General features: G+C 48.2%; 1 protein-coding gene and 1 long non-coding RNA gene across 7 annotated transcripts in view; one reads left to right on the top strand and one right to left on the bottom strand.

Moving 5' to 3' along the window:
• The window catches only part of TMEM45B (transmembrane protein 45B), a 31,718-nt gene extending 23,603 nt beyond the window's left edge, over positions 1–8,115 (bottom strand). For 2 of the 6 annotated variants that reach the window (XM_032964667.2, XM_032964671.2), the window contains exon 1: positions 7,470–7,792. The gene's annotated coding sequence lies outside the window, so the exon portion shown is untranslated. The other 4 variants (XM_032964668.2, XM_032964672.2, XM_032964665.2 and 1 more) reach the window with 3 other exon arrangements.
• On the top strand, positions 5,396–12,935 carry LOC142929639 (uncharacterized). Its single transcript, XR_012945829.1, has 2 exons — positions 5,396–5,561; positions 7,201–12,935. It is a non-coding gene; the product is annotated as an uncharacterized LOC142929639 (long non-coding RNA).
• Positions 12,936–14,319: the final 1,384 nt, after the last annotated feature.

Below are 14,319 nucleotides of genomic sequence, written 5' to 3'. Positions count from 1 at the left end.
CTTGGGCACCCCATCTACACGACGGGTGCCCTGTCTAACGTTCAAAAAATCCGTAACTTATACCCATAAAAAGCCATTGTGTGTTGTGGAGTTGTATTGGTAATGACATACAGAAATAAAATTACCTCCGTTCAATATCTCACCTTAAATACATTTGTTTTAGTCCACCAACAACCAGTGACGTATGAATTACCGTATTCTCCGGATTTTAACGCAACACCCACCAGCACTCCTAAATTTTAAAGCAAAAATTTGGCGTGTGTCTAATGATCGAGTACTGCACTGACGTTGTGTGTGACTAGATTCGGCCAACTTTATTGACGCGGGGCACAAGTTTGGGGTGCGTCTTACTTTACCAGAGCAACCTATATTCCCGAGAATACGGTAACTATACTCAGGAGACGTTCACGCGTGTGCACGGCACAGCTGTCGATGCCACGTGTTCGCTGGTTGCGCCGCGGGTTGTTGAGCACGGTTAACATCAATTCCTGAAGAAGCTCCCCAGCACGTGGGGCGAAACGTCGGACATCGTGCCAACCAATAACCCCCCCCCACCCCCCAAAAAACACGTTTACCAATGACGTGTGCATGCTGGCAGGGAAGGGCATGCAATTATTTGCACATACCACGCACACCGCGAGTGAGGTATTTTCGTTGCGCTTAATTAAATGTAAATTTTTTGTTAAATCCTCGTTGGCACCGATTTGCCCTTGTGAACACTGAGTTAACTGTCTGTCCAGGCCACCTATCAGCTGCGTCTTCACGCTAAACCTATTGTCGAGTGGCGTTCCTATATACAGTGGCTGCCCTCAAGTGATTGTGTCAATTAGAAAATTACTATTCTTGGTTCTTTCGGTAAAGTCACGTAGATAGAAATAAAAAAAATACAAGCGGTCTTTATTAAGACCGCTTGCGTTGCGATCGAAACGTCGTGGGTTTTTTGCTTTTATTATTTTCAATTAATTTTAGTTTTTTTTCTATCTACGCGACTTTACCGAAAGAACCAAGAATGTGAATTCCTGCAGTCACGAAAGTTTTAAGTCAAAATTGAGAAAATTACTATGGCAAGGACGGGTATGTCCACAGTACCACCACGATTGGTGAAGCCAGGAATCACAGAACGCTTGGCCAACGTGGGTCCAACGGTTCAAGCCAGACGCCAACGCTGCCCGTGTTTACTGGGACCGGTTCAGACGTCAGCACTCACGACGTTTGTTGTGGACTAGAATCCAACTCAGGACGTTTCAGAGAGCGCCACCTCACCACGCTTCCTCCGCAACTTCCCGAAATACTAAACATACAATTCACGGATAGTTCATAGCAGGAATTAAACATCGTTATTCTTCACCTAACACTATCTTAAATTCATGAGAATAAACCTACCGTTGCGACGTTTCGGTTCACGAAGTTTGAGGAAGATCCATATCTGTGAGCCAGCGGTTTTTGGAATATTTCGCTCTCAGCAGCAGCAAACAAGCGATTGAAAGCCGAGTTGTGCCACACACAGCGGTGACTTTACACTGCTATTAGAACAGATTTAGCCGAGCTAATTGGTGACAGATTAAGTGCTAAACGCGCTGTTAGGCAAATGCATTCCTGCTCGCGCCAAACCAAACTCGCCCAGAGTTACCCAGCTCTGCCTCCACCCACACCAGCACTACAGTTTCCACGTCTCCCTCCCTCTCTGTCTGCTTATCTCCCTCCCCGTCTTCCAACCCTGTCTCCCGGACTTCCCGTCTCTCTCTCCTCGTCTCTCTCCCATTCTGTCTCCCTGTCTCTCTCCATGCCTCACCTGTCTCCCTCTGCCTGCCTGTCGCGTTCCCTGTCCCCAACTCGACTCTCAGTCTCCCTCCCCCTCATCTCTCTCCTCCTTCAGCCTCTATCGTCTCATCCTTCCCCCATGTGAATATCGTCTCGGCATCAAGAGCCCGCAGGCACCGACTCCTCTGCTGGGGGCAGAGGAGGGGGACATGAGTGAAGAGAGCACGCGATGTTTCCACATTATGAAAGACGTGAGCGTACCATTTGTGCGTGTGTATAGGTGGAGAGTGGTAGTGCAGTTGTTCGCTGTGAACCTGGCGACCCCAGTTCGATTCTCGCTCACGGACAACACCAGTGGCGATTATCTGAACCGGTCCTGGGCCTCTCCTAGGTCGACTCAGCCTCAAATGAGTACCTCGTGGGGTGTGTGAACATGGCCACTGGGGAAACCAAAGGCGGCCGGGCGTGGTGCTGGCCACCCACCCCTTCGTGTGCCTTGCCGGCCTTCATAGGTGCAACTCGCTAACAGCACTTGCCCCAAAATTATGTAAGGCTACACGGGGAACCTTTGTCTTTGTATAGATGGAGCAGTGATGCAGTGATTCGCGCACCGCGCTACATAAATCCAGCGACCCAGGTTCGATTCTCGCTCACTAATAAAAAAAAAATTGTGACCGGCCTAAGGCCTCCATGAGGTCGACTCAGCGTTGAATGAGTACGAGACCCACCTGGCGTGGTGCACAAACGTCAGCTCTGGGGAGACAAAGACGGCTGGGCGTGGTGCTGACCACCCACCCCCTCGTGCGCCGTCCGAGCCTTTAATAGGTGCTCGCTAACAGCACTCGTCCTATCGGTCCGTTCGAGGATATCAGACATCATTGTCTTTATACGACATGTGTGTGTGTGTAAATGCAGTATATGATATACTGTAGCCATTGTAATGATAGAAAAAAAACAATACTTATTTAATACACGTACAGTACACACGCATACATGTGGGTTCAATTACCAGCCATGGGGAGCAAACGCGGCAAGTGCGATATGTGTGGCATCTGAGCTTGTTCTGGTCCTCTCCAAGGTTTACTCAGCCTCAAAAGCACATACACTACCAAGGCCGTAGCCATGGAGTCAACATTGGGGGGGGGGGGCCCCCCGAGAAAAAAAATCTAAATTTGAAAACAAATTTTCTGCCTAAAATTTTAAAACATTCACTAACACATAGGATGGACTTATTTTTTTTTTACAATAATGTCTAATAGTGTAGTGTATTATTTTGCTCTGTTTTTTATTTTTACCTTTTCTTGTTTCATTGTATGTAATGGCAGAGATTATGAATTAATACAGTACAACCATAACCACAATCATATGAACAGAAATCTATTTTATAGCAATATATTGGGGGGGACATTGAGCATATTTGAATATATATTATAATTACGGCCTTGTACACTACACACAAACACGTGCGTTCAACTCCCAAGGACTGAAACACATCAGTAGCAGTGTCTTATTTAGTGTTGCACTTAAACGTGTTCCACACCTGTCCTAGGTTGCCACATTAAGTGACAAAAAATTTTTTAGTCATTAGTAAATGCATGTACGTTGAACTACTTTCGCACCATGCACAGCCAACCGTGCTAATCGGAGGCGCGCGGGAAGGACAACAATAGGGCTGATGCCAACTAATTCAATATGCCCCTCACTCTTCAAGATCCTTGCGCATCCTAAGTCTATTTCTTCCCTTTGACTCAGCCCGAAATGAGTACCTGGTGCAGTGTGTTAACATCATCACCGGCACTGACAAAAGGGGGCTGCACATAACCACAAGCTATGATGTAACTCTCTTAAGTGAACCGTTACTCTACACGGTGTGCGAGTGTGCATATAGCCCACATATATAAACACACACATTGTCTGCGGAACAAAAAGCCGGGCGATGATGGCTCCGCACGTGGCCTGTAATCCAGCACTGTGGAGACGAGGGGGTTGGTGGATCACCGCACAAATGCGAAGCTCCCTTCCCGTGGGCGACGAGGAGCTGCCATACCCGGGCATGGCCAGGAGAAGGTGGTTGCAACCAGCGCACTAATCGCCGTCTGTTTCAATCTTAACGGGGATTGAGCATTGCCCCCTCGCACGCGTGGGTTTTCTCCGGGTGCTTCGGTCTCTTCCCGCTCGTATAAATAATGCACTCACAAATTAATTGGCTGAAAACATCTGAAAGCAACAAAAAAGGCCAATGCCGCAGGACCCTCCTGAAATTGAGTCCTGGACTGGACATTTCAAGCAAAACAACTAAAACCCCATTGTCCGAACATTCCAACTTATGGACAACATTTTTATATTTTACCAACTTAGAAAGGAACAAGCTGTGGTGGGGAGGGAGAGCTATGAGGGCCCAAGAAGTATATTCATATTATTTTGTATGGTGAGGAGTTCATCAAAAATATCTATATAGACTGTCTAGATTAGTGGACTTACAAAGAGACCCATAGACTCACGGAATGCCTTTCGTTTTAAATAAGCACTTCTTCTTTCGTATACGAGTTCATCAGCGGTGTGTGTATGGCCATGTCGAGGTTGGTGAGTGAGCCAGAGGTTGGTGAGTGAGCCAGAGGATGGCTTCAGGAGTAGTAGCCTGGTGAAGAGACTTAAACAGAGATCCATAGACTCACAGAGTTGCATAGACTCACAGGGCCTGGTCAATATCTGAAACTCTGCCGATGAGTGATGGAAGTGGGCAGTGAGTGGCGTCGCTGTGTCGTTCACGGCATCAGATATAGACATCAATGGAGGCTGGCAGACTTAGGCAGAAACACGTAGACTCACTGAGACGCTTGCCGAGTTAAAATGACCGAAGCGGACAGTGGCGTTACTGTGTGGTCAGTTGTTTGGGATTGGCGACTGCCAGTCGCTCTGTGGGCTATTCTTGATTGTCCATCGGCGAAGGAGGATAAAGCCACATCTGCCATGCGATGTTAGAAGGATATCATAGCGGTGGGGATGGGGGAGGGTGACTTGGAGGTCAGAGCCAGCCCCGAGCTGGCACCATCGATGCCTTGGATTCAAATCGAGGCAACAGTTTACGATTAAACGATAGATTACCCAGTGTTGCAAATGTTTTGGTACCAGGCCAGTCCCCAGTGATTTACACAAAGTCTTACATAGACTCGCTGTGATTTAAACCCATTTTGACAGGGCAGCAGGTTGAGAAATCCACATCGCCTTCCATACTCATAGATTTACACAGAGACTAATAGACTCACGTGGAGACTAATGAGATTTCCGTAGACGTTCGTAGATCTACGTAGACCAAGCTGTGATTTAAACCGGGTTCGCCAGTGTCGCGAGTTGATGGTCTCAGCCCGGTCAGCAATGACTTCACCGAAACGCAATATCACCCTCTCTATGACACGGCCATTACGAACCCCGACCTCCAGCCCCACGGCCCCACACGAGTAGACCACATGAACATTAAGGCGCGCGTGTTGTATGTGACTGGTGGTTGTGAAAGTGAACAAAAACACCAAGTGGACGGAGTAGAGGGGAGCCTCCCCCCACCCTCCGTTTTTGTGAGGGAGGGGGGAGCACACAGGAAATGACCATTTCCTGCTGGCAAGGCCCACGGTGCTCGTATGTTGTAGTTTTAGGCTTTCAAGAAGGAAAATGCACGCGGGTCCGCTGCAATGGACACCTGGGTTTAGTGGTCACTTTCGCGGTGTTACTTCTGAAGCACCCTGACCGCAACGTGCAGAGGCTTCGCGGTTGGAATCTGGAAGGCCGCCGCGGGTCAATACTGCGTGAGTATTGACCCTGCGTGAGTATTACCCTGCGTATTGACCCTGCGTGAGTATTGACCCTGCGTGAGTATTGACCCTGCGTGAGTATTGACCCTGTGTGAGTATTGACCCTGTGTGAGTATTGACCCTGCGTGAGTATTACCCTGCGCAAGTATTGACCCTGTGTGAGTATTGACCCTGCGTGAGTATTGACCCTGTGTGAGTATTGACCCTGCGTGAGTATTGACCCTAGGTATTGACCCTGCGTGAGTATTGACCCTGCGTGAGTATTGACCCTGCGTGAGTATTGATCGATAATAATAAAACTAAATTCTTCACTATTTTTTTTTATTTTACCAGATAAGGCCGACTGAGCTATAATAACTCTTTCAGAAGCGACCTGGCCACAAATGGTAGCCCAATGAAGTGGCTTATCACGTGGAAATTCATAGCAGCCAAAGATTCTAGACTCGTGTCTATTCTAAATGTGGTGGTAAAAACCGGAGGACCCGGAGAAAAATCCACGCGACCACGGGGAGAGAGAGAGAGAACACAACCTCCTGTATACCAAGCGAAGTAGTTAACATCTCCTCGCCACCGCAGCGCCCGGTAAACCCCGGGGTGGACGTTAATAATACCGTGAGGCCATTGGAAGACAAATAGACCATTGTGTGTGGGACGTCACGGTTCAAACTTGGCAAATTGTGCAAAATTACACCGCAGAAAAGTTGATTGTAGCGCCCTCCAATGCTAAAACAAAAAAAACCGCTGCAGGACCCTCCTGGAAAAGAGTCTTGAGACTCAGAGGGGACCTCCTTAGGTAATTATCAAAGCGTCGGAAATAAATAACACTTATAAATAATACTGCACAGTTGTGATGTACATTAGCCCAACGGACACACCGCTATGTATAAGCATGCCAATTAATTGCTTAGTAGAATTATTATAATATTCTTGCACGTGTTATTTATACATTCACCTTCGAGTCAATCACTCGTCGTGCTATCTCGAAACTAAGTAGGCTTGAGGCTACTGAGCTCCAAAATCTATTGTGCTGTACAGGACATCGATGTTCCTACATATCTGGCAAACCAACCCCCACCCCCACAACAACCCGCACGGCGTGGGGAGGCCCTCATCCAGCAGTGGATTGACCAGTGGGATGCACATGTACACAGTCATCAGTGAGAACAGCTCCATATATATACTGTATAGACTGCCAAGGAGAACCCACCAAAGTACTGTGGAACAATACACGTGTCCTTGTCGTTATGCGGGCTCGTCAGTATACCAGAGGTATAACCACGCTCCACCACGGTTGGCTGCGTACGGTGCGAAAGAAGTTCAACACGGACGCACGCAGGGCCATCCATAGATGATGAACGCGGAACCCGCCTGTTGCATGATGAAGGTTCATCAGCGATCCGTGGCTGCAGTACAGAGACAGTCCTACGAGCAAGCGCAGTGCCGCATTTAAAAGACCTGATTGTGACAAACGAAACAAATCTCCTGCAAAGATGCCGACCCCATCAAGTCTTCTAACAGACTTTAGGGGGCAAGTTCCGTTCACGAGAAGCTACGAATGCCGGCTGGCACGGCGCACGAGGCGCGGTGGTGTGGCCGGAATGCAAAATAACCCGGGCCGCCTTTGTCTCCCCAGTACTCATTGTCTACATCCACCGCAAAAGGACGACACGCATGGCCACACAAATCGGAACGTGAATTGAGGCATTGGTTGCTCATCTCCTGTCCACAGCCCTGAGGCAGCGATGGGAATTCCACATTTCTCCGACGGGGGCGAGTCTGTCCATAGGACAACCACTGTTGACTTCCCCACAAAGTAGTATTTACTACTCACTGTATCGACCCCGGAGGGATGATGGGTTGAGTCACCTCCCCCCGCCCTCTCTAGAGACCTCTACAAGGTACCTTTGGCAAAACTTTCCACGCTGGCCAGACGTCGTTGAAGAGGTGACGTCGTTGACGAGGTGACGTCGTTGAAGAGGTGGGACTACCCCACACTTTACCCCACACTTTACCCCACCACACACCACCTGCGCTTGTTATCCATTTATACTGCCGAGTGTAAAGTGGCGGAGGGGTGGCTGGGGAGTGATTTCAAAACACGCGCCCATTGTTCCAGCTGCCGCAACGGGCGATCAAACCCAGCCGGCGAACTCCAAATCCAGAGTACTGCTAACCCGACTACACACACACATCAAATCAGAAGGGCAAATCGTTCGAAATTCACTCGCAACTTACGACTGCTGCTGATGGTGGTGGTGGTGATGATGCTGTGGCTGCTACTGGTGACGTGGCCGCGTAAGACGCCGGCTGCTGAACCAACTCAAGGAACTTGCAGCGGTGATGACTGGGTCATTGCTGCTGCTGCTGGTGATAAGGGGTTATCGATGATGATGACTGTGATGTCGATGATGCCGTTCGAGTCTTCCTCCTCCTCCTCCTCTCCGGCGTGACTTCTGAAAGTGGAATGGCTCGCAAAACGCGATGGGTTGGTTGGTTGGAGGGGTGGGGGGAGTGGTTGAGTCGGGAGGTAGCAGGGATGTTACTCGTAGGCGGCCAAAGGCTCGGTCTGTGGGTTTGGTGGTGGGGGGGTGATGAGCACGTAGCGCACGATCGCGGACGCACACACGCACTTACAAAAGACACTAAGACACACAGACTTCACACACACAAAGATACCATGTATAGCCTAAACAGACTGTTGGGGCGAGTGCTGTTAGCGAGCACTTCAAACTCACACGCACAGACTTATACACACACACAGACTTTCACACAAATACAAAGTTCCCCCGTATAGTCATAACAGACTGTGAGCACCTCAGAAACGCACACAGACACACGTAAACACATGCACACACCAAGACTTACACACACAGACTTACACATACATACATACAGACACGTACACACGCACGCAGAGATTCCCCGTGTAGGCTTTTTTTAACAGGACTGGTGCGGCAAGTGCTGTTAAGCGAACATCTATTAAGACCGGTACAACACACGAGGATGTGGGTGGCCAACACCACGCTCGGCCGCCTTTGTCTCCCCAGTGACAATGTTTACGTAACGAACCAGGTACCCATTTAGGGCTGAGTCAACCTAGGGGACGCCCAGAACCGGCTCAGATAATCGCCACTGCTGTTGGCCGTGAGCGGGAATCGAACCCGTGTAGTCAGGTTCGTAGCGCAGTGCGCGCTAACCACTACACCACCGCTCCACTCCACGCATTCATACTCACAGACGTCAACACCTACAGACGTCAACACGTACACATACACACAAGCAGACACATAGAATCCGACACGCACGAACGCATACACACACTCACCCACACAAAGACTCACAGATGAGAGCAGTCACCGCAGGCACACAGACTCGCCTAACCTATAGACGCAACCATTGTCCGCACATACACAGACTGGTATACAGCTAGTATATACACATGTACAGACTCACGAAAAGACACGCACACAGAGGAGTGCATGCACACATGCAATCACCAAGATCTCCCGTGTAGCCTTAACAGACTGTTGGGCCAAGTGCTGTTAACGAGCACTTATGAAGGCGGAACGGCGCGCGAGAGGGGTGGGTGGCCAGCACCACGCCCGACCGCCTTTGTCTCCCTCGTGGCTACAACACACTCGTACCGTCATCACATCGGCATGCTTCAATTGCGCAACCGTACGATCAGACCCAAAGGCAAACACACCTTATACATGTGTGTGTGTGAAATCAACATTCCAGACCACAATATAACGTCATTCCGTAGAGGAAATGCGGGTGCACAGGTTATTAAACGCCTGTGTATGTGTCATTGTAATCACGTGTGCACTCACGATCAACGATCTCCTCGTTTAATTCCCCATCTGAAGCACGGAAATGTCGATGCTTTATGATAACTGCAATTGCATCGTCGGTTTACATATTATATATTATGGGGCCGCGGTAGCAATATGTTAACTACCTCGCCTGGTATACAGGAGGTCGTGGGTTCGATCCTGACCCTGACGCCTGCTCTATATTTGGAGTTTGCGTGTCTCTTCCCGTGGTCGTGTGAATTGTGCTCCCTGTCCTCCGGATTTCCCCTCTACATTTAGACAAATGTGTTTCGAGAATCTGGCTGCTATAAACTTCCACATGATGATCATCCACTTCGTTGAGCTATCATTTGTGGCCAGGTCGCTTCTGAAAAAATAACTCTACAGCTCCGTGGGCCTTAACTGTTAAAATAAAGTAGAATAGTAGTACAAGTCACCCCAATAGTTGTTTAATGTTTCGCGTAACTTGATTTGCAATTGTACTGTAAGTCTAAACGGAATCTACAAGAGCCGGATTATTCTGCAGGGAATACATATTTTTGTTACATTGATTTAAGTTTGTGGAGTATTTCAGATTTCTCACGACACGGTAACTTTTTGCTCTGATTTCTATCTATTTATCCGCTGTACCTTATTGTTTTTCTTTTGCCTATTTGGTGACCCAGGTCACTTTTTTTGCGAATGAGGCTCTATCCTGATCCCTTGAGATCTCACCCTGGGTTAACAAATTAACGTGAACTTCATCCTCATGATGGTGGATAGCCTCATAGCGACCATAATAAGCCTGCGTTTCTGGGAATCAGAGCTATTTTCTGTTTGTCTTGAGGTGCGACTGGGATGTCCTCTGGTCCCTACACTCTTTATTATTTGTTTGGATACGCAGTTCGAGAAGCTTTTCATAACCATGTCAGAGGACTGTCCATCTGGTACAGATACAATAGGAGGCTGGTCGATTCCCGGGGAAGTCAAATGATGGCTCCCTATTGGTCAACCATGTTATGCATGCTAATGATATGGTAACTGCTGCTCACTCTCTAGATTGAGTGAGAGACTGTTGTTACAGCTGGAGTTTTGCAATGAAGAGGTAAGCCCTTACCATCAGTTCCACCAAAATGAAACGCCTGAGCAGTCCGTTCATGGTCAGCTCTGTCTGCGGTCTGCCTCTCAATCATATGAGGCATCTTTTCATCAGCTACATAACCCTCTGGAAACATCTGGCCTGTAGCTGCAAACGAAGATCCTAGTGAGTAATTATGCCCTCCCTTCTCTTCGTTGCGAAACGTGGACCCATTTACAGAAACACCAGCGCCAACTTGAAACGTTCAGGCCGGCCTACCTACGCTCCACTCTTGGTTTAACCAGATTGGATTCTGCGAGGAGCTCACAAATCCTTGAAAGATATGGGCACAGTCGCATCTATGAGCTTAATTGGTAGCCGAGGCTGCAATTGGCTGGGTCATGCAGCCCGCATGCCTAGCCACCGCATGCCCCAAAAAGCTTTTGTTTGGCCAGATAGAGCGGGGTAAACTGGCATAGCATGGACCCTTTCACAGTGGAAGAGTAGGCCAAATGCTCTCTAGAGCTTCCTTTCATGGAGGCCCTTCCACTTGCAGTGGCGTGAGTGAACAATTGCACCTTTTACCTTTCACCTAGCGTGACACAATCGTCGTGCTGATGTCACCGCCACTTATTCTATGGAACCACCCACCCATGTGTGTGTGTGCAGTTGCCCTTTGGTCAAAGCAAACGTGACATTTGCTGTATTCATTGAGCACACATCATGTTCCCATGACCGAGAGTAACGCAAGTGTGAATACAAACTGTCAATCCAGACCACTGATGGAGTATCCATGTTATTTGGGGATCGGAGTGCAATATTTAAATAATGCTAGCACACCGAAACACGCAATTAAGCAATCTTTAACCAGATTCGACTGTGTTGAGGCTCATCGGAATAAAACATTGCCTTTTAAACAAATGCAGCAGTGAGGTCCTGTTGTCGTCGACAAGAGCCCTCCGCGGAAAGCTTCAAACTGAAATCGCTGAAAAAAACACTGGCTTAGAGGCAATAGCGCATGCAGCATGGTGAGCAAGGGCCATGCTACAAGGAATTAGAAAATCGATCCCTCACTTCGTAGCTCGGCGCCCGGGAGCTGCCGGCCTGTGGGCTGCGGTGCAGTTGCACCGCCTGCATCCTCGCGAGGCACACCGCCATGGGAAAGGATGATGTACAGAGTGGTCCAGATGTCCTGTGACCCCCCCCCCCAACTATTTGACCGCTAACATTTTATATGATTTTATATTGATTCCACTACATTACACACCCATTGGTATAAAATATATATATAAAGTTTTAGAGTTGGGTCACAAGACATCTGGTCCACTCTGGACATACACGTTTCACGCTGCAGTGCTATTATGAGTTTACTTTGAGCAGCAAGCCATAGGTTACGTGACCCGCTGGCCATAACTGAAAACGAGAAATTCACGGCGTCACCGTGAATTGCTGAAAGTGCGCGGAGTCGCAGGTGAAGGTCTGGACTCCCAACGCCAATGAAGAACAACCACGAACCTTGACACAGGAGGTTTAAAAACAGAACCTCGGAGGTGGGCGGACAGCTCAGGCGGTTCATAATAGCCACGTCAGAAAGGCTGAGCCTGTACGACGGAGAGGCTGAGTTCGAATCCGGACCTCAGCCACCCCTGAATTATTACATCGGTGTCTCGGTTTGCATGGCGAGATGCCACCAATGACTGCACACACAACAAAAACCCATCACTAATCTAGGCCACGACTAACATCAGTGGTAGTACGCATTTGTTAGAAAAAGTTAGTCTTCAGGCACATTGCTATTTTACTTACTGTGATAGTCACCTTATATATCTGTTTAATGTTTTGCAACCTAATTTGTAATTGTGCCATGATCAATCTAAACATATCTTCCCAAGCCGACTTGCGCTTAGAGGGAATGTATCCCTTAACATCCATTTATGTTTGCGTAATATATATCCCAATTCTCATGTGAAACCGTTGCTTTTGTACTGATTTATGTTTGCTTCATTGCTTTTACTTTATTGTATTTTTTTGGCTTTCCTTATTTTGGTGAGCCACCTTCACTGTTGCAAATCAAACTGTATCCTGGTCTCTTGAGTTCTCACCGCCTGTTTAAACAATTTTTTAAACTGGGTCGATCCACTTTGGCTTTCCACTCCGGCTTTCCACTCCAACGGGAGGTGGTGGCGACGCACGCCCGTGGCATCATCCAGCACTGTGGCGGTAGCAGCAGCGAGGGTTGGTGGATTGTCTCTAGAAACTCCCTTCACCGCTGTGCATCAAGGTGCCAATAACCCTGGCTTGCCAGGCGAAGGCGGTAAAGCATATGTGGACGACTATTCATCTGTCCCATCTGTACGGGGATACAGTGTTGCCCCATCGTACGCGTTGGTATTTTCCGGTTGCTCTGGTATTCCTCCCACGTGTATAAACACTCATCAATTGACCGAAAACATCTTAATAAAACGGCGTAACAACACGGGACCCTCATGAGAGAAAGGAGTCTTTGCCCTCAGTGTCGCTTTCCTGGGTAAATAAGTCATTCTTGTCATTTCGTCACGCGCACAAAGAAACTCACTAATATATGGTCGCACACTTCAGTCGAGTCACACGCGGCGTTGTACGCGTTCAGGAGCTGTATTGTAGGTCTGTACACGCGGATGAAGGAGTGAATGCTGCTATTTATGATGGGCGTGCTGGGTGGGGAAAGGTTGGTCACTGAATATTGTTTGTGTTCGATTCATATAAACATAGATGCCTTGTCCTCACAGGGTCCCACCTGGTTATGAGTAAAGTCTTTATATGTTTTATTTTGCTAACACAAACTGAGCACCGTAGGCCCAAACACATCAGGCAGCCAACAGCAACCAGCCCGATTCTCAAAGTTGTGTTCGGTAAGAGTGAACGCTTTTCTTGATTTGAGCAAGATTATTGTTACTGTAGTATTGCCCTTATCGTCATGCGAGCATGGCCAAAAGATAATTCCGAACGTGGAGCAGTGCGAGGTGAGAGAAGCGAAAAGAGGAGTGCTGTGGTCGGAATTGTGGTGAGTGAGCAGAGTGTGGGTGAGTTTAAAGGGTCGCTCAAGTCGACCGAACCTCTCAACATTTCCCGAAGGATCAATGAGAAAAGTAACTGGAGGGTGATAAGGAGGCAGCCGACCGCCGGTGAGAGAGTGACTAGAGTGAATCAGCGAGTGCTGGGTCACCGATTAACCTGCACTGCTTTTCACTGAACGATATCAGGTGCAGTGAAGGTGAGAACTGGGTGTGGTGTCCGTGTACTGTACGTGTATGATGTGGGATGAGCGGTGGTGAAAATGTTAGCACACTACGCCGTGAACCCGGCCACGGCGAATGTCAGTGATATCAAAACTATGGTAGATATTTTCTCTCCCCCTAGATTGACTCAGCCTTAAAATGAGCACCAATTTGTAAACCCATTTTTTTGGTGATGCTGATGCATGTGCAACGATGCACAAGCACAATTAACACGCAAAATTACGCGACAAATTCGTCAATAAGACCGTGGCCTTTAAAGTAGCAGTCTATAATAGGCGACATTTCATAAAATGGCCCTTCACGGGCTACGAAGAAGGCCAGAAACGTCGCCTATGATAAACTTTTCCTTTCAGGGCCACTGTGTTATTGACGAATGTGCCGAGTCCTTTGATCAACGTGGCCGGCTTTGTCTCATATAATTTCGACTTATATTGGATGACCTTTAACGGGGGTTATCGTGACCCCATGTCCCAGGCAGGCACACAGATGGACAGAGCGAGTGCATTAATGCTATGAATCTTCGTTCAAAGGGCAACGTGATTTTACTGCTCCACAATGCATTGAGGCACGGCTCATTCTGTTTACGTCCCTGAGCCAGTGGT

This window comes from Petromyzon marinus, chromosome 32 (genome assembly GCF_048934315.1).
Source record: "Petromyzon marinus isolate PM22_M1 ecotype Great Lakes invasive population chromosome 32, UKy_Petmar_22M1.pri1.0, whole genome shotgun sequence".
NCBI lineage: Eukaryota > Metazoa > Chordata > Hyperoartia > Petromyzontiformes > Petromyzontidae > Petromyzon > Petromyzon marinus.
This window is presented reverse-complemented; position numbering and strand designations above follow the sequence as displayed.